Source organism: Tupaia chinensis, unplaced genomic scaffold (genome assembly GCF_000334495.1).
Source record: "Tupaia chinensis unplaced genomic scaffold, TupChi_1.0 Scaffold144426_1, whole genome shotgun sequence".
Lineage (NCBI taxonomy): Eukaryota > Metazoa > Chordata > Mammalia > Scandentia > Tupaiidae > Tupaia > Tupaia belangeri.
Window position 1 is genome coordinate 911,466 of NW_006204286.1, and position 22,333 is coordinate 933,798.

The window sequence follows — 22,333 nt, forward strand, 5'->3', positions numbered from 1 at the left end:
GCGCGCGTCCCCTATAGCGAAAAAAAAAAAAAAAAGCATCAGCATGTACAAATCTTTTTCTCCATATGCCAATTGGCTTTTGTTTTCATCCCTTGCCCTTTCTTTGGTGCCCTCTGAGTCACAAGGAGACTAACCCATGAGATTGTGTTTTCCAGGCTTCTACAATTTGTTGGATGATTTCTGACTATGTTCACCAATGTGAGATATTGGCAGGAGACTGGAGGGAAAAAGGATCTATGATAAAAGTGTCTATTCCAAGAAAGTAGAAAAGGAGCAGCAAATTCAACCCAATAAAAGTAGATGTAAAATTACAAGTATAAAAGCAGAAATTGATTAAACAGAAAGAAAATATATAATAGGTTAAGCCCAAAAGCTCAAAATTAGTTCTTTGCAAAGACTAATGAAATTGATAAACTCCTGGTAAAGACTGGTAATATCAAGACAAAAAAAATATGTAACGTAGAAATAGTCATTATTGGGATGAAAAGGATACCATTACAAATCCTACAAATCTTAAAAGAATAAGAGGTATTTTAATCTTATGACAATAATTAAAATTTTATATATAATAAAAGATGTCCTTGAAAAACACAACTTGCCAAAATTGACATATAAAGTCCAGCCGCAGTGTGCACACTGCTAAGATGCTGTGCTCTGCATGCTAAGACCACATGGTTAAGTCAGGTTCGATTCCTGTTTCAACCTAAAGGCGAGGTATAAGGTAGTGGGCCTGTTAAACAAAAAACAAAAAACAAAAAACAAAAAAACAAAAAACAAAAAACAAAACAAACAAAGAAAGCTGACACAGAAATAGTAAATTTGAATAAGTTTTGTGAGTGTGTGCATGTGTGTTTAGTTTTTTGCTATAGGGTACATGTACTACCCAGTGAGAAAGAAACACAGAGGGAAAGATAGAAACTACTCCCCTGGTGGAAAGGTCATGCCACAATCCCTTCTCCATTCTCCTCTCAGGATTTTGGGGATGCACACACAGATGCCTGGCATGATTCTCCAGCTGTTAGGTCTAGGAGTACAACAGTACCGTCCACCATGTGGGAGCCAGCACCTTAACTGCCATGCCACATGCTGGTCTTGAATCTGTATTTTATTTATTTTAAGAATTGAATTTGTAATGAAAAACTTTTGTACAGAAGAAACTAAAACCCCAGATGACAATAAATACTTCAAAACATTTAAGGAAGGGATAGCACCAATGTCATACAAATTATTCCAGAGAATAAAAAAAGAGAGAATGTTTCCCCACTTATTCTGTATAATGGGAATGACACTTATAACAAAATCTGACAAGGGAATTGTAAGAAATAAAACTAAAAGATGGGGGCAGCGGGTGGCATGATGATTAAGTGCTGGACACTCCCACATGGCCAACCACAATTTGAATCCTGGACCTTGCTTTTCTACTTTCTCTCTCTCTCTCCCCCTGTTTCTCTCTCTCTCTGGTCAAATTAAAATAAATGAATGAATAAATAAAAATTTTAAATTGCTTAAAGGCAAATCTAATTACAAATATGAATCTAGAGCTAAAATTAATAACATCACAACAAAGTTAGGTTTATCTCAAAAATTGAAAAGTGATATGATATTCAAAAAGTATTCAATTAATATATGAAAGTTTTGATAGTTGTAGTTTTATGAATACTCTTTTTATATGCTACATTTGACAATTTTTCAAAATGCTTCAATATGAACTTATTGAATATTGTATTTGTAAATAAATTAATACAAACTTTTTATATGGAAAAATGAATCAATTTATTATTAATTAAACTGATTTAAAAAACTACTTATGGAGAAATGAGAAAAAGCCTGTGATCATCACAATAGATGGGTGAGGTTAAGTTTAAAATTTCATGCCCACTTATAATTTTAAAATTTTTTTAGGAAACTAGGAATAGAAGAAACAATTTCTTACTCTGATGAATACTATATAAACCAAATCTTACAGTAGATATCATATTTAATGGTAAAATATTGAAAGCTTTTCTCCTGAGAACGTCAATAAAGCAAGAACATCTGTTGTCATCACTTATATTCAGCATTATACTGGAGGCCCTAACCATGAAGTAAAGTGAGAAAAATAGATGAAAGTTAAAAAGATGGGAAGTGAATAAGGACATTATTATTTGCATATACCACTGTTATGTATGCATAAGATCTAAAAACACATATACACATATGCTAGAAATAGTGTATTTTATTATGTTTACTGAATACAAAGTCAGTAAACAAAAATCATTCAATATTAGAATTTGAGAAAAAAAGCTTTGTAAAATGCTTTTGAAGAGATCTAACAATAGATGTGCAAAAACTCTACACAAAAATATATAAAGCACTTTTATTTGTGAACAGGGTCTCACTATGTCATGATCCTCTTGCCTCAGCCTTTTGAGTAGCTGGTACTATAAGTAGACTCTGTTGTGCCCAGCAGCTAACTTTTTAAGGTAGATTGGGAATCCAGTCCAGGTCTCCCATGTGGCATCAACGTGCTGAGAAACAGTACCAACGACTGTGCAATACCATGACTGGACATATATAAACTTATTGAGAAAAATGAAGGAAGACAAAAATAAATGGAAGAATATGACATGCTTATGAATTGGAAGATTTAATGTTGTAAAGATGTCAATTAGTTGCAAATTCATATATTTTGATCACCATGAAAATCCCAGCAGGTTTAATATAGAAGCTGACAAGTCTATTCTAAAAGTTGTATTGGAAATGCAAAACCCCAAAAATAGCCAAAGCAACCTCAGTAAGGAATAATAAAACAAATCTAACAGATATCAGGCCTATACTTACATATATTGACTACGATAGAATGGTTTGGGTGCATGTACAGACAAATAAATGATGGAATAGAATAGAGAATCCAGAAATAGATCCACACATATATAAGGGATCTATAAAAAAAAGTTCATGAAAATTGTGCATTATGAAAACCCTATGTGCAGATTTCATTTTTTTGAGCACCAAATCAAATTCATACTTTGATTTATGACATAGCTCTAATGCAGTAAGAGAAGAAATATTTTGTTTAAATAAATGGGTCATTTTGATATCTGCATGAAAAAAAACACCCCAAAACCTTATTTCACACCATAAAAATAAATCAGTTCTCAGTGCATTAAAAATATTGATACATGTAAGAGATAAAACAGTAAAGCTTGTGGAATATAACAAGGGAAAATATTTTCATGACCATGGAATAGAGAAAGACTAATTTTGCTTTGCCCGAGAGCACATATACTCGCAGAAGGAGGGGGAGAGAAGAGAGAGAGAAAGTGAGAAAGCACCACTGAGTCTTTTTAAAAATTCCTTACTGTAATTTTATTAGGGTTTCAGGACAGAGAGAGAGATGATAAATGTTTGTGTGTATTTCACCATGTTGAGCCTATAGTCACCAGGTGATTTTCAGGTACATTAAACCTTGAGAACACTAGGGTATGTCCACAACTGTGATACTAAACCAGAGATAATATGGGACTGATTGTATTTTATATTGTTTGAAAAATGTCCAGGATCTGTATCTTGTGCTCTTATGATCATTTTTGTAGCATCTTGTTCTTGTTTTATAGATGCAAGATATCTGTCTGAGCATATTATTTATCTATTTTCAAGGTTTTATTCTATTCTCAGCCTTGGCTCTTATTTTTTTCCTTTCTAAGTCTTCTTTGTTTATTTTGGCTTGTATTTTATATAGGAGGCTTCCTCAACTATATGGTGATATTTGTCTTTCCATTCATATTAAAAATGAGACACTGCAAAGTTTATTGTTAGCAATAAAGATATTTTCAGACATGTCAGGACTCAAAAAGCACCTTTGAGGCAGCACTCAGAAAGTGACTGGAGGATGTGGTCTACTAAAACAAGGGAGGAAATTAAGAAAGAACAAGATTAAAGGAATAAGGAATCCAACATAGAATGATGGAAAAAGGGCTTTCCAGAACAATAGAGATGAGACAGAGCTGGCTACAAACTAGCCCAGAACAGAATAGAAAGGTTAAAAGGCTCAAGGAGGGAAGACTTCAGGGAAAATAGAAATTGAGAAATTAACTGACGTGTTTGCTCATGTGGAAAGTAGAATTAAGACAATGAGGGGAAATAGTGGAATTAGCAATAGGTACATAAAAATCTAAGCCTGCAGAAAAATGAGGCAGTTATTAACAACTGAAAAAAAAACCAAGAAATCATAAGAAAAGAGAAATGTAATCATAGTACACTAACTGGCTCACATACAAATAAGACGTATATGGTGTTAGCAATGTGAACAAGTGTCCTGCTCTTCTGTAAATCTTGATGTAACTATATTGAGAGTGCAGGGACAGGGATTAACTCCTTACCTACTAAATAGAAAGTCAAAAGGTCATATTTAAAAATGATTGATCAAGAAATAGCAATATAAACATATTATACATTAAACATGAAGGTAAAATATACCAGTGGAGATAGCCAAGACATTTGAAAGTTGTTTCCTTTGAGGATCAAGTTTGCAAGTTTGGGAATGGATTGGCCAAGGTTACTATTATATACCGAATGCCTTTTCAATTTTTTTGTTTGTTTGTTTTGGAGCAGTCAGGTGGCATGGTTGTTAGGGGCTCTGGATTCCCACATGGGCAACTGCAGTTTAAGTCCTGAACCTGGCAGCTTACTCTTGCCCTCTCTCTCTCTGTCCCTCTCTGGTTAAATTAACAAAGTAAGTAAATAAATAGAGATAAGTAAAATATTGTTACAAAGCTTTAAACTTATTTTATTTTATTATTGTTATTATTTTTGATTTTGCTATAGGGCATATATGCTCACCAGTGAGAGAGAAAGAAAGAGAGAGAGAGAAAGTGAGAAAACAGGCTACAGGTCCAGGACTTGAACCATGGTCAACCATGTGACAGTCCAGTGCCTTAACCACATGCCATCTACTGGCCCTTTACTGAATATCTTTTATTGTTACTTGCCTTATATAACTGTGCTTTTTTTCTACTTTGAAAAAAATTAAACAACTCCATTGGTTATCAGGGGGGTAGCAGGCACAGGATATTAGAAGGCAGATTCCTGGGCCCATTTCCAGAGTTCGGTGTTTATTTAGTATCAGAAAAGGAATATGTATTTTAAATAAACATTCCAACTCTGAGAAATACATCAAGGTGGACTTTTTTGTGTGTCTTTTCTCCAAGCATAACTTTTCAAAAGCACGTTTGGTTTAAAATTTTGCCTTGGGACCAGCAGATGGCATAGCGGTCACATCACTGGACTTCCACATGGCTGACCATGGTTCAAGTCTCAGATCCAGTAGCGTGAAAATTACGTGAGCTGTGTGTGTGTGCATGTGTGCCCAAGATCCCAGGAGGAGAATGGAGGATAAGGGATAGTGGCATGGCCATTCCCCCTTGGGAGTGATTTCTCACTTTCCTTCTCACTGTTTCTGTCTCTTTCTCTCTCTCCCTAAGGCAAAAACCTCTTTAAAAATGTTTTTTTCTTCTAATTTTACACCTCTCATCCTTTCCTTGGCTTCAACCTTCCTGTCAGTATATAAATAGGTATATATGTGCCATTTAAAAATATTTGTCCTTGGGACCAGCAGTTATCGTAATGGCTATGTCGCTGGACTCCCATGTAGTCGATCACGGTTCTAGTCCCGGACTCAGTGGCTTGAACTCACACAGAGCGCGTGTGCGTGTGTGCCCAAGATCCCAAGAGGAGAATGGAGGAGAAGGGATTGCGGAGTGACCATCCCCCCTGGGGGGGGTGATTTCTCGCTTTCTATCTCTCTGTCTCTCTCTGTCTGTCTGGCGAGGGCAAGCGCCCTATAGCAAAAACGTCTCCAAAAAATATATATATATATTTGTCCTTGAGTGTATTTAGTTTTCAATATTCTATGTACCTCTTCTTATAGGTTAAACTCATCTGAGAATTCCCTATGAGGTCAGATCATCTTTAGATTCATTCTCCCTTTCTTTTACTTCTAGATTATTTTTAGTTATATAATGAGAATTTCATTTTTGAGAACTTCCCACCCTTTACTATAGCTTCTTCATAGGCATTCAGCCCATGAGTTCATAACAGCATTTTCTTTTAACTTAATTGCCTCAGGTCATTTAGACAACCATCAGTGTTGGATATTAAATTTATTATCTTTGTCTTACATTTAAGAATTACCTTTCAATCTACTACTTACTTATGATGTCACAGGACACAATATTGTAAGGTTTCACTATTCTGCCTCTCCATAATAGTACAACAAAATCTACCACTCGAGTTTACAGATGGGAGTTTTCTCTCTGATGGATTACTGTAGCCTAACCTCTGACCTACACACTGATTTTAAATAAGAAATGAATCTAAAACATGCATTTTAAATGGGAAGGAAAACATCAAGCACAGAATTCTTACAAACTTACCTGCGTGTGTTTAGAGAAGTAAATCTTTTAATTAATGAATATTCTTTAAATTTCCAGTATAAAATTCTCAGTGATTCATGTTGGAGATACAAAAAGAAATGTTTTCTATTTAAAGCAAAATGTTACTTCTAATGATTCATCTTGGTACACATGTAATATCTTATTTGATTAGTAAATTTTCCTCTTTTTAAAAACCTAACATTCCCATAATACAGATGAAGCAAGAGCACACAAGGACTCAAGCTGAGAAAATGTATGTCTGATGTTCAAGATATCTTTGCTTTGATTTAATAATTTGTAATGTTCTGTTTATTTTCACATTAAACATAAAATTTTGAACATTACCTGATATTAAAATGTAATTTCTATCAGCCTCTTTATTTACACAAATTAGAGTAGTATTATATAATATCCTTGATATATTATGGATACTCATGAACTGTTTCTCAAGTTAGATTCCACTTCAGGGGTAAAATCATGAATAAGAGAAAAAAGAAAGATCAGAAGCAAGACTGTTTTATATTGCTTTGAAAATCCTAGATGATACAAATATATTGCCTTTTACAAAAAGGAAACACATTTCGTTAATTCTCAAATAGCAACAGAATTGAATCAGCATTATATGTATTTAATTACAAACCATTTAAAACATACTCTAACTATACACCAAATATTCCAGTCCATTAGTTGATGCCTGTTTCTAAGGCATTAGCTGAATTGAATCCTTACGTTCCTATTATTACCACTCAGTAATAGTACCATGACACTTCTTGAATTCAAGTTAGATATTAAATTATGAAATATCACAACCTCAGAAATCTAGTGTTACTTTTGTTTTCCTTTCTAAGCTAGATGGAAAAAACGTTATATCACACACATTTTAATGTGACCTCTATAACTTTTTACAAGACATAGATTAATCAGATTGGTTCCAGAGACTCTGGGAAATGAAAAGTGGTTGCTAACCTAGAGACCCAGAACCTACCCATTCATATTTAAGGGTTTTCCTTACTGGCAGAGACAAAAGAAATGGCTTAAGCACTCCAGCAGTTCTTCTACTGGGTGAAGTGATTAAATTGCCCATATGGTGTGTTCAGTATCCATAGTAGATGTTTTCATGCTGCTTTCGAGGGAAAAGTAAATTAATTCAAAACATTACATATAACTTTTTGTATTTTTAAAAGTCAGAACAGGTTATTTTAAAATAAGCACTATTTGATACTAACTAAATTTTCTTTATCAAATTTTCACATTTACATGAAAGTTCCCATTTGTAGTCAATAGGGCTGCACTTGATTCTTAAGAAGACAGAAGTCAAATATTTCTGTTTCCTCGTTTAACAAGAGGTCACGTTCCAGATTGAAGTTACTATGTTTGTGATCCTGAAACATGATAGCAGGGTACTGTTAAAAACAACAACAAAAAAAAATAAAAACAAAAAGCAATTTCTAAGTCCTATCCATCTGGATTGTACAAATACATTTAGAAAAACTTATTTAACACCCTATTTCTGAAAGAATTCTAAAATCTTTTGACCAAATGTTAACATTTTTTTTTCTTCAAGGCAATATTTATGTAGTCATGAATGCAAGGAAATCATTTATGACAACATCTCAGGAACCTGCACACACAGAAACTTCTCAAGATAAGAGCTACAGATGTAAGCACAATCTATAAAAATAGAAAATTATTATTACTGAAAACAATTGATAAGTCAATTTAAAAAATGATTTCAGCATAGAATTTCAATAAGTTTAAAATGCAAAGGAATACGATTCAGCGTAGAATTTCAATAAGTTTAAAATGCAAAGGAATACGAAATCTGTATAGTTCACATTTTTAACTCCAAGTAAAAGGTTAATATGCTGGAAACCTGGAAGAAGTCCAATTTATTTAGAAACATAAAAATAATTACCTTCATTTATAGTCAAACAGTGATGTGGCAGCTATATTGTAGGCTGAAGAATTCTGTCAGAATCTTCACATTTATTTCTTGTTTATTTTCACATTTGTTTACTTTTCAAAATTTCAGGCAATTTAGGTTTCAAAAGTAAAAGATTAAATACTCCTACTTATCACTAGGTGGCGGTAACTCCAGGATGGGTCTCTTGCAGAAAAGCATTGTAACAGAAATTTTCGTTGGTTTGCACTAAAGATAAAGATGTGTAGAAATTCTGATTGAGATTTTAGTGGTGGTGGTAGAACAAGCATGTATTTGAGGGAAAGGAGGAGGGGGTGTCTGTGTATGTGTGTGTAGACGTTGTTATTTGTGTTAGAACATGGTCCACCCGCTTACAAGAGAATTGAAATGAAAACAAAGTAAGGAATTAGAAAAGGGCAAAAATGCCATATGAGGAAACACAGAACATTTTAATTTTCACATGTTGCCTTTATATACAGTATTTGTATTTTGAACAGGATGATTTATGAGTCACTGTTAATGATTATCACAACTCCTTTTATTGATGCAGAGCCACTACACATAATTTTAATATAAGAGCTGTTCACATCTTCACCTTCACATTTTCTTTTCACACATTTTGGATTCAAAATGAATCATTTTATCCTATATTATAAATAGATAGTTTAGATAAATTATTTGAGAATATATGTCTCGTTAAGTTTGAAATGAATTTTTAAGACTCCAAGTGATGATGCGTGGTATCAATGCAAATTTATACTTTGTATAAAGAATGCTCCCAAAACAATGGGGACGTATGTGATTTGCCACAATAAAATCCTCATATTGAGAGATTTTAGTGAGTAGCATGATGAATTAAAATTCACGCTTAGAATAAAACTTTTAAGGAGTCAGTATCTAAACAGGATGCAAACAACAGTTTACATTAACAGGCATTTGATTCTTTCATCAGCCGTCAGTTATTGGTGAAAATTTTCCTACTGGAACACTCAAATTTCCTACTTTAACCATAAAATTACATTGAGACTTGACATCCTGACAGGTGGAAACAGTTCCATAGAATGAAGAATGTGGCATGTTAAAAGAGAAGTGATTAGATTCCTTACTGGAGGAAAATCAAAGGCCAATTAGCTCTCACAGAGCAAGGTGAAACCTGTTGAAGGTTCTGAAAGAAGAAAAAAAAATTGGAGAGAGCAGAGTTTAATGTTCTTTTAAGCAACTGTTTTGCACAACTGCTGCTGTATTTACACCTGTCAGATTTCACCGTGAACTTGCAGAGGATTGGAAATTCAAGTAAAGTACTGTTTTATGTGTTACCATTGTGAAATGAGAAGTTCATTTTCTAGATAAACTGAAAAGCTCACACCCATTTTCATCACTCTTTCACACTCCTATCCATCAGCCATATTTACTGTTATCTCTATGTGTCAGCCTCAAAGGCTGTCCTTTCCTTAACCTTCCATCCACTTTCACCTTGCTAACTTCAACTGACCCTTCTTATGGCTCTAACACCTCTCTTGAAAAGCCTTTCCTATTCTCCCTATGAGAGAATTGTCAGATTTAGCAAATAAAGATACAGGAAGCCAAAGTGAAATTTGAATTTCAGGGGAGCAGCAGTTGGCGTAATGGCTGTCGCTGGACTCCCATGTAGTCGACTGTGGTTCGAGTCCCAGACCCAGTGGCTTAAACTCACGCTATGTGTGCATGTGTGTGTGTGTCCCCAAGATCCCGAGAAGAGAATGGAGGAGAACGGATTGTGGCGTGGCCATCCTACCCGGGGGGTGATTTCTCACTTTCTGTCTCTCTCTGTCTTTCTGGCGAGCACATGTGCCCTATAGCAAATACCTCTCCAAACAAATTTTAATTTCACATTAGCAACAAACAATTTTTTGTATGAGTATGTCCCTTATATTGCATCTTGTATTTTCAAACAATACTACCTTATTTAAGAGCTTTCTATTCACTTTGAAATGCAGTTTCATTTAGCATATCAAATAATTCCCCATCAGAATGTCTTCATCATTGTTTCCTTTGTATATTTACAAAACAAATGAGTATGGCTTTTGTGAGAGGATGATTACAAAATGTAGTTAGATTAGTACAAATTGGCCTTCAACACAAAACTCTCCATTGTTCTTTTTTGGCCTGATTACACTATGTTTGCATCTTTACTCTCTGCAACTTCTAAATGTGGCAGAAGAACAGCCTATCATTGCTAATTGATCAGCATTCAGCATGATAGAGCAATGTAACAAAAGAAGACTTACTCAATTTATTTCACAGAAAGAAAGGATTTATGCTTGAGTATTGTTACTCATAATTGACAGTGAATTAAAACATAGTTATTGTAAGAAATACAAATGATTTTATTAGATCTTCTTGAAGATACCACCATAATTGCCAATCTCTGAAAACATCTTTAGAAATTCTCTTTTACTTAATAAGGGATACCATCTTTAAACCATTAAAACAGATGTCACCGCATTACTTCACTGCTGATGTATGTAATAGAAATGACACACTAATTAATTTAGTGAAATATAAATATACTGATTATTTATCATGGCTGACAATAAAATTATGAAAACATTCAATTACAATCAGTGGTAATTAATTATTTATTGATTTTACATTATGCACACATTAATACAATGCATTTAATTATGCAGAAGAGGGGATCATTTTTCTGTTGATATACAGACATTTGAATTCATCAGTTTTTATTTAAAAACAAAAAAATAAGTTAGAGTAATAAGTGATGATCCAAACCGAAATAGAATGTGCTTGGGATATTAATTTCAAAGTGATTTGAAGTCTCCTTTAAAAGACTGCCTGAGAAATATGAGCTTTCGAGCAAGATTGCATTAATTTAAATATGCTGCTCAATTATATATCTCTGAGGTGCCAATGGTTTTTCACTTCCTAGAACTGCACAGCTTTCAGCACGTAATTACATACCCTGTAAAATGCCTAATATAATTCCTTGTACATAGTAGGAATGCAACAAATATTTGTTGTCTAAATATTGATCCTGAAGAAAATAAAAACTAAATTTAAGATGGAAATGCATTTGTGGTTTCTTCTCTTTTTTAGAGATTTTTGCTATAGAGTGTGTGCTATTGCCAGAGAGACAGAGAGACAGAAAGTGAGAAATCACTCCCCAGGGAGGATGGCCACAATCCTTCCTTAAGATGTTGGGCACACACACACATACACACACACACACATACACGTGTACCTGGCATGAGTTTACATGTGCCTGGCATGAGTTTCAAGGCACCTGGTCTGGGACTTGAAGCATAGTCGACCACGTGAGAGTCTAGCACCTTAATCACTATGCTACTTGCTGCACCCTGTGGATTTTCTGAAAAAAAGTAGTGTCTCCTCTGCCCATAGCAGTGAGGAAAGCCTAAAGACTCACTAAATATTTTGGAAAATAGCTTTTCATAAACTAAGAGAGAGAATTTTCTTCTGCTTTTTGTTGTTGTTGTTTGTTTGTTTGTTTGTTTTAATTGCCAGAAGGTGCATCTGCTCACCAGACTTGGGTGGGGAAGAGAAAACACCCTCTTCAATGGGGTGTGATCATGCCAAAATCACTTACTCATTTCCCCATCCTGTCAGGATTTTAGGCACGCATGCATACACATTCAGCGTATTTTCCAAGCAACCAGAGTTAGAATTTGAACCATGGTTGACCATGTGGGATCACCTTCCTTAACCACTAGGCCAAGGGGCTTGCCCAAGAGAATTTTACACAGAGTGGGTTCTAGGCAGAGAGGACCAGCATACACAAATTGAAAATGCAGGTTTAGAAGGTATTGACTATTACAGTTTGACCAGAGTGCAGGTTATTGTAGGAGTGTAGTGAGAAGAAAATATGATGATAGCCTTGGGACGGGCTAGGGATCATGCTGAGAAAGCAGGATGTTTAGAAGAGGGGAGTTCAGGAAGAAAACGAATTCTATTACTTAGCATCACTACTCTAGACAATCAGTCTTCATACTTCTTGTAGTGCCTAAGTAATGCCTTGACTTGGTATCTGACTCAACCTAGTTTTGCAGTTATAAATAAATGTTTTAAAACAAAACATTCTATTCAGTGTAGGTCACTGGAGGCAGCAGGGAGCTTATTTCCTTATTACAATGTAAGACACTTTTTCTCCTACTTTGAAAGTTCCTGTTAAACTGGATTTTATTTCAGTAATATTTGTAAAAACAAAACTATAGTCAAATGGCTTTTAATACTATCACCTCATTTCTACATAAGCCATTACTTTCTTTTTAGTTTTGAGATGAAAATATTTTCATAATTACTCTCAGAAACAGAAAATTGATTGTTTTCAGGGTTATAACTTACCTAATGGCAAAGGTGCAGAGATCAGATTTCCATTATTTAAGGAAACTTCTTTCTGGATTCCTATTCCTATCACTTTTCTTATAAATCTTAAACCTATTATAAAGTACTATCCACAGACACATGGACTATATATGTACTTATAGGAAGTTCTAGTGAAGAATATAATACAATTTTATATATGCCAGGCTCTTTGGGTTTTCAGGCAACTGTCAATATTATCAATTTTACTTCAGTGTCTGGGAAAGTTAAGACTTTAAACAATATTCCCTGTGCTACATTTAACTTGGAAATGAACTAAAAACTGAATTCTTTTATGGAACAGATGTATGTATGACTTTTTTATATGTAAATAGATCTATAGACCTGAAAATGACTGGAATATTGGAACTGTATAGAGGGGAAGCAAGATTTTAGATTAAAGCTCTCTCTTACAAATATGTCTCTTACCTACTTTGCCTGCTTTCCTAGAGGTCTCAAGATGACTATTGGGTTAAGTATGTCTGTGAGATGAAATGGTGGATAGGAACTGGTAAAAATAGTGTGTGGTTGAAACTTAACAGACAACATTGATCTATTATGTCTGTGAAATCACCAGCACTATTCTGGAATCACTACAGCATGGAGGAGTTCAACATCAGCTAAGGCTTCCTGTTCTTTTTTATGCATAAGACCAATTAAACTAAGTAGCTGATGGATAAATGGACAAGATGAGACCCAGTCAACAACGAGGTACTTAGGTGAAAGATCTAAGTTAGGCTGGCTTTCTGATAAAATGTGTTCCTAGAGAATTCATTATTTAAATTCTTTACCACAGATTAAAATTCAGTCACCATATGAATTTTATCCTGAACTTATTGGTATATGTCATCATGTCTTCTGATATCACTGGAAACCATTGATATGCAAGTAAAGAAGGCAAGCTAATGAAATAAGTGGGTTCTCCTCTCACCTTGAGAACAAAGTTCCTTAACATCTCTTTAATATAAGAAGTCATGTCTGAGAAACTTACTTGAAGCATCCAGACTTAGAAGGATTAAACCCACAATTGGACCTTACAAAGCCCTTATTAAAGATCCGACTTTGTTTTTAAAACATTGATCTTTGGGACTAGCAGTTGGCGTAATGATACATTGCTGGACCCTCACATAGTTGACTGCTGTATGAGTCCGGAACCAGCAACTTAAAACTAACACCAGGTGCGTGTACATGCATGCCCATGATCCTGAAAGGAGAATGGAGGAGAAGGGATTGTGGCCATTTACCCTGGAGGGTGATGTCTCACTTTCTGTTTCTGTCTCTCCAGTGAGTGCACCTGCCCTAGCAAAAATCTCTCTTTAAAAAAAAATTGATCTTTAAAAAATTATTATAGAAATTTAATGAAGAACAATTTGTTTTTAAGAAATTAAAGTCTAAGTGTAGTGTAGTGGTTAACAAGTAGGATTCTAGAGTTATATCTGAGTTTTATTTCCAGCTCAGTCATTATTTTATCTGTATGATTTTGAGCAAATTAATTATTTTAAGCCTTATTTCCTTTATCTAAAAAATGGGGATAATAATAGAATTTACTTAATTTACTTCACAGAGCTGTAATGATTAAATAAGAGAGTATATAGAAAGTCTTCAGTACAATGCCTGCACAAAGTAAATATGTTATGAGTGTCAGATATATAAATAGTATTACAGTAATTTCATTATAAATGTTTTACATTTTTACAACCTTATCCAACCCTCAGGTGCTAGGTATATGTAACATATGTATATGTTACTGGGAGTTGGTTGCCAACTTTTAGATAGGCTTGGTGATGAAGTACATAAAGTTCCTTATGAATTCAGCCAAAAATAGTCATTCTATCTAGATTTTTCCAGAAAACTTGATGAAGACCTTAGCTATATTTTTAATAACACAACACGTTTAGTTCCTGCCTTCTTTATCCATCTATTGAAGAATAAAATCAACAACAACAACAATAAAAGGCAAGTGTTCTGATGCTGCTGGGAGTATAAACATCATCATGTTTATATTTGCCCATTCAGAGAAAAGTTCCTTTTTCCCTCCTACCTATGTTGAGAATATAATCTCTCTTTTTTCTCCAATCAGAGCTGTTTATTTTGCATAGGATAGTAAGTTTACACATTAGGAGATAGTAAATTTACACATGGGCAGTTTTTACATTTCCCAGCAATGATTTGAAATAGTTATCTCAATGATATACATCAGCTAAGATACCTTTATATAAAACAAAACATGTAAAATAAAACATTTAATAGGGTCTCAAACATGCTTAAATTTATTTCATTATAATTTTACAATATGTTCATTATAGATGTACAATGAATTCCTTAGGGTCCATGGGAGCAAATGTAATACAATACAAATAAGAATTATACTTAAAAAAAGCATCTGTGGGGAAATTAATGCTTAGATAAATAAAAATTGAAGTAATCTTTAAGTAATCTGAGAAGCCCGACATCAGTAAAATGATTCAAAAATTACCAATAAGCAAAATCATCATTCTTTTAGCAAAAAACAAATTTCTTAATGCACACCAACCTCTTGGGCGCTGCTCCAGAATGACTGATAACAAACATATATAGTTTCATGGCTCATAGATCACATTCACATATTCGTTAATTTAATAAATATGTATGGGCACCTACTCTGAGCTCGGCCAATGATTAGCACTTGAAATGTCCTATTGATTATGATATAAGTGATTACTAACCTGACCAAACCTTATTCTAGTAGATGACCTAAGACTGTAACATAGAAATGACTAATACAAGGAAGTTTATTTCAACTGCTTGAAGAGAGGCACAAAATGCTATGAGAGTTCAGAAGAGGGAGAACCCATTGCTGGCTAGGAAAAAAATGGAATGCAGGAAGTTATTGTGGAAGTGAATCGGACTTTAGTGTTGTTCTTTTTTTTTTTTTTAGAGATTTTTGCCTTAGGGCATTTGTGCTTGCTGGGGAGAGAGAGAGACAGTGAGAGGGAAAGTGAGAAATAACTGCTCATGGATGGCCATGACACAGTCCTTTTTTCTCCATTCTCTTCCCAGAATCTTGAGCACGCATGCACATATAACCAGCATGAGTTTCAAGTCACTGGGTTCAGGACTCAAACTATGGTCAACCATGTGGGAGTCCAGTGATGTAACTGCTACTTCATCTGCTGGCTCCTGGACTTTAGTTTTAAAGCATGATTAAGGATTTGGATGAGTGGATATGGGGAGATGTGCACAGTACTCCATTCTCCTCTCAGGATCTTGGGCATGCACGTACACGCGCCCGGCATGAGTTTTAAGCCACCGGGTCCGGGACTCGAACCACAGTCGACTATGTGAGAGTCCAGCGACATAGCCATTACGCTAACTGCTGGTCCCTGTGCACAGTATTCTATGTGGAAAGAATGACATGAGCGTAACCATTAGGGTAGAAAGGTATAATAGGTATAAGAGTAGTGGAAAGTAATGACCATTTACTGGTGCACAGGCAACATGTCAGAGAGAATGGGAAGAAAGGATGAAAAGGTAAATTAAAGAAGGAGTTAAATGTCAGTCTAAGGAGTTTGGAATTATCTGGAAGCCAGAAGAACAGTAATGAAGATTTCTAAAAAGTATAGTGAAACTTTAGAAGAAGAATAACCTGGCATACTAGCTAGAATAGAAGAGGATGTACCGGAAAGTAGGGAGATTAAGCAGTAATTATTGAAATAGTACAAAAAAACACATAATGGACAAAACTAAGGTGGTACCAAAGAGAATGGAAAGAAACGAATATTATGAGAAGTAATTCACAAAACATAGTTACTAATTGAATGGGGATATATTAGAAAGATATCAAAGAGGTGTCTTCAGTTTCTATTTCAGGTGACTAGCTGCAAGGAGAAAGCTTTTAAAAAAATAAGAAATGGTTAAAACAAAGACCAGCTATGAAGGGAGTAAGGTTGAGTTTGAGGTGACCATGGGACATCTAAGTAGAGATGTCCAATCCTACAGGAGAGTTTTTAAGAAAGTTAGTGGGATCAACAGATGGCGTAATGGTTACTTCACTGGACTCCCATGTAGTTGACCGCTGTTCACTTTCTGAACCTAAGGCTTAAAACTCATGCTGGGAACATGTGCACGTGTGCCCAAAATCCTGAGAGGAGAATGGAGGACAAGGGATTATGGCATGACCATTCTTGCTTTCTGTCTCTCGGTTTCTCTCTGGTGACTGCATGTGTCCTATAACAAAAATCTAAAAAAAAAAAAAAAAAAGTAAAGTAAGGAGTAAGGTCTGGGGTAATTTATAAAAATGGCAGTTGTTGAAGCTGTAGAGAGTTGATAAAATTAGCACAAGTAAGAGTAAGAGTATAGACATGAATTTTGACATACTGAGTTCAGGAGCAAGGACATGAAAAGGAAAGAGAATGTAGGAAAGCAGAAACAGATTACTGGAAAGTCATGTACGCAAAGAGATATGGGTTCAAAAAGAATGTCAATAGTTTACAAAGCTGAGGAATATTGATGGATGAGGATTTAGAAAACAACTTCAGATTTGGCATGGGGGGTGTCAATGATCACCTTTCATAACATAGTTTCAGTCAAGTGATAAGCAGAAATAAAACTAAAACAGTAAGGCACTGGGGAATGATAAGGAAGAGAAACTATCCTCTATTTTCAAAAAGTCTTTCAAAGGATGGTAACACTAGAACAAGAGGAACTACTCAAATTTTCATCTGCATCAGAATCATCTAGAGGGTTGGTTAAAATGCAGATTTCTGGGCTTCAATTCCATAGTTTCTGATTCAGTAGGTCTTGGATAGGCCCCAAAGGGATTGCATCTCTATTAAGTACCCAAGTAATAGTAAAGCAGGTGGTCCAGGGATCATATTCTGAGAACTACTGGTTAGGACTGAGGAAAGTTTGTATTTGTTTGTCTTAAGGATCAAGGTCTTGAACATTTTCTATAACAAAAGAGGAAAGAGAAAGTAGAGAGGGAGAAACTAGACATGCAAAAAAGAGAAGTGGGAACAAAAGTGATAGATTTGTGATGTGGAAGAGGTGAAAGGGAACAAGAACATAAATGAAAGCAGAAGAGGATGATTTTTACTTTCTCAGGAATGAGGAAAGTAGAAATAAGAAAGAAGATGGAGAAAAAAAAAACTTTTTAGGAGAGGAAAAGTATGGTCAGGATAACTCCTGTCAAAAAACTGGGGTAAAATCATAAATAAGAAGAAGGAAGTAGATGAGGTGAGGGGGCGGCTTGCAAAGACCAGAAAAGGGTTGGAGTAGCCGTTGCAAGGAATTCAGTAAGGATTCAACAAAATGAATAAATTGATACAAAGTAGCAGTGCGAATCAAGCTGAAATCAGAATGGCTTGAATTTGAACAGTTCAAAAGCCAAGATTTAAAAGGAAATATTAAGAGACATAGGTGAAATTTAAAGACAACATATCTCCTTTTCTCCTTGGACAGTGTGGTATGGGATAGCATTTGTTAAAAGTTTAAGAGGTACTTTGAAATTTTATTTTTATATTTCAGTTAGAAAATGTTCATTTTTCCTTTAAGCACCTGATTTTAACTGTTACTCTTTAGATTTTGCCCAATTTTCTGTTCGTACCAGTGGTGCCTTTTCTCTGCCTCTGTTGAAATTCATCTTAAATTAAACATTGTAACCTAATGAGAAAAAAATACATTATAGAAGATCATTTTATAGCCACTTTCCTAGCAAAACATTGGATGGGTTATACCCATAGGCTTTAATTAGTTAAATCCACAGTTATATGAATATGTCTATTTCATCTTTCTGGCCATGGCTAGTCAATTTCCTTTTGTTTACCTACAAATGAACTTTTGAGGGTTCCTGAGAGGTTCTGATTAGAGGCCATATTAGAGGTGTAACCCTATTTAGCTACGGGTTTTAAATAATTGTATTTATTTCCTTAGGATTTGTTTGAATGCCCATTCTGAAAATCAGCCTCTTTGAATATTTTGCAGTTCCATATAAACTTGAAAATACACTATTTTTTTAAAATTAAGGTGATACCTGAAAATTTCATTAATAATGTCAAAAGAGTAGAATATTTTTCCTAAAGTCATAGAGGAGCACTCCCCTCTCCAACTTGAGTATGAAATAGGAGAAAAATGTAAAATATTAATTAAGTCCTGGAAGTTTACAGCATTTCAGGGTATACGAAACTACACCTAGGCCCCAAAATCATTCAAATGGAATTAATGGCATCTAGGGCTTTCTGTTCTGAAGAGATATGGTATCTGCTTGTACTGATTTTGTTTTTATTTGCTATGGTGGTTGGTTCCTGTCTGGTATTAATTCAGAAATCTTGGACATTTTATTTTAGTTTTAATGTACTGCCTCTCTCCATGGAGAGTCATCTCCCAAGGGTAGTGTGTTTACTTCAACCTTTATGATTTTATATTGCTTCATGCAATTCCAGACTTATAGGGTGTTGACACATGAGGCTTCCTCTGGCTTGTAGAAATCCAACCTTATTTAGAAATAGGTTTAGCTTATGAAAGACATTGAAGTCAGAAAGGGACTTTTTTAAAAACAGAAACTCGCTGTATAGAATCTGATTGTCTCAATCATAAGGCTTGGTAATGATAGTATGAATAGCAGTAATAGAAACAGATTAGTCAAAAAATTGAGAAAACCCAAGGTGACAACACCTGGCCTCTTATATCTAAATAACTATATCTTTAAATTACAAGTGTTACTTAAGAAAATTACCAAGTTTATTTTCTAGAAGAGTGCAGTGGGAAGGAATTCAAATAATTGAGCCTTGAGTCTTTTGTGTATTGAAACCTCCTAAAGGACTTTAACCCCTTCAATGATCAATGGCCAATTTGAGTCTCTTCTATTTCTACTAGAATTTGAACTGTAATCTCTAGTAATAATTAAAATATTCCTATAAAGTGAAAGATAACATAAAATATATAAAATATTTAATTCACACCTGTTCTAAAGTTGTTTGTGTGTGTGTTTCAATATCACAAAAATAATTATGGCCTGGGTGAATGGTCTGCTCTTCATGTTAATATTTCAGAATTTCTTCAGTTTGAAACATAAAACATCTGTGTAAAGTCCTATTGCTGAAAACCCCAAATCATTCTGAGAATGAAAAGGGCATGATAACGTGGGCATAGCTATATACCAGGAACAGGTTGACTGTAGGATTTTTAAAGCTTAAAATTAAATCCCTTTCAAAATAAAACTTTCTTTTATAGTCAGACTTTTTCATCTAGAAATTTCAATCAGTAAGTTATCAGAGCAAGTTGTTTCAACACATAGCTGAATAGCCATTTCTGTCAAAACACCTGTTGAACACAATTCATGACTTTTCTTCTAAAAGACTGGTAAATACAAACATTTCTGTCAATGCTGTCCTTTCTATTAATTTTTGAAAACCTCTACATTTTGTTAAAACTTTTTTGGCCTGGGCTCTCTCTTCTCAATTGTCTTTTTTGGCTTCTTGTTTTCTTCTTACAACATTGTAGCAAAAACATTTTGATGTCTTTTAAAAATGTTCTTTTGGCTGCCTACATTCAAATCTATTATGTTGGTCTGACTTGTCACTGTATTCCAAAAGCAGCTATCATGACAACTTCTTAGCATTTTTACTCCATACAATTTGAAGTTGAAAAAGTATGAAGAGATTCAAAGGGAAGTACTTAAGAGTTGATCAATGAAATGATAAAAGGAGAAAATACAGGATGTTTTAGAAAGAGGCAGAGAAATCCAATTTAGCACATTTATGACTTACTAAAAGAAAAAAAAGAGCTCACTCCCTCTTTTTCTTTGATACTACTAAGTACAATGAGGGCCGAATAAAATTCAGTACGTTTCTAAAATTATTTACATTCTGGAAGACTATCAGAGAAGCTGCCTTGGCTATGTAGTTGGTAGTGTTTTGTAAAGAAATGAAGCCTGAATTTCGACTTATGAATAACTACCAGCTTCTAGAGGAGAACACAGGAAAGGAAATAACTCAGTTTCAGAAAATCAAAACCTTGACAAGGAGTTTTAAAACAACTTTGCTAAGATAATCAAACCACCATAAGCTGTGTGGAAAAGATAATCCCTTTCCCTCACAATATAGTCTTGTTTTGACATTTCTGCTCATTATGAACTCTTGTAACGTGTTTGGGGCACTGGACAAGGAGGAGGGGGAAGAGTTTTGAGCTTCAGTTTAGGACAAGAGGATCTAATCGTTGGACTGTCGAAGCCCATAGGCAAGGGACCAAAATGCAGCATTCATGAGGGCAAACCTTAGTCCTTCTCTCACATTCTGTACTGACCTTGTCGTTCAGTCAATTTTAGTGGAGGGTAGGGCAGGAAGATCCTGAGTAAAGGATGGAGACACAGAAAGCAGAGTCTGTTAAAGCACAGCTTGAAAGTGCTGAAAAAGGAGAGGTCTGCACTCTATGACCCAAACTGAATGACTAAAGGATATAGAAACATAGAAAATGGTTATAAATACCAGATATAGTGTGGGAAGAGGGTGAATGAAAAAGAGTCTGAGGAAGGGTATTAAGGAAAAAAAATAGTGCAGCAAAGCATTTATGGGACAAAGAAATGGGTTATAATCTGCTGCAGATAACTTTATAGTATTGTCAACAGGACTGGTGAGAAATGTACACATGTTGGAATATTCACTTTGCAAGCTAAATAATGTGATCGAATGTATGAAAGAAATTGAAATTTTAAAAATTTAAAAAAGGAGACGTCCATCTGCCGCCCAGAAACGACGACGTCTGTTACCCAAAGAGTTCATCGGCTCACTGCGTTTCCTGAATGTCAGCGCGCAGGAGCAGGCAAGCCACCAGAAGCTGCGATCTGAGTGCCATCCCGGACGCTGCTCTGCGCGCCGGGTATGGGAGAACTTAGACCAAGCGCGACAGGGGGGTTGGGGAAGGGCTGAGCTGTTTATCCTCTGAACTCTCTGGCGTCATTCTCCTGGAAACTGGGCGAAACCACCTATTAGCCCCCGTAGAGTTTGGAAGCAAGATGCCAGTAGAATCGGAACTGCCACCTCACTTTTCTCGCCTGAACCCGGTGCAGGGTAGTGGAAGGGGGATGAGGAGGCAGGTTCAGGAGTCCCCATTGTATTCTTACCCCGACACTCGTGGGGCGCGGAAGGGATGGGTGCGTAAGGCAGGCCACTTTGAAAGATCTGCGTGACAATTGGACGTTTTCTTGCCAGACCGAAAGGCAAGATGCAGAGGTACCACACCGCCCCCTTCACGGACTCCATCTCCATTCACAGGCGAACCCTGAACCGCCTCAGGTAGTCCGAGGCAGGCCAGGGAGTCTCCAGGTGGTGGGTGAGCTTGAGCGTGCGCGGGGCTGCTGGAGACTTGAGAACAGTTCGAAGCGAGCGAGAGCGCGCCAGAGAGAGCGCGAGAGTGAGGGAGTGAGTGCGAAGGGACCTAGAGGAGTTAGGGCGTGAAAGCGAGGGCCGGAGGACCCACGATTGAGACGGAGTGACCATGGCTGTCTCCGCACCTCCGGTGATCTCTGCAACTTCCAGCGGCGCCGGCGTCCCGGGGGGTTTATTTCGGGCAGAACCCCTGTACTCGACTCCGGGAGAGCCCCCTCGTCTCACCCCAAGTATGATCAACAGTTTCATGGCTAATAACCACA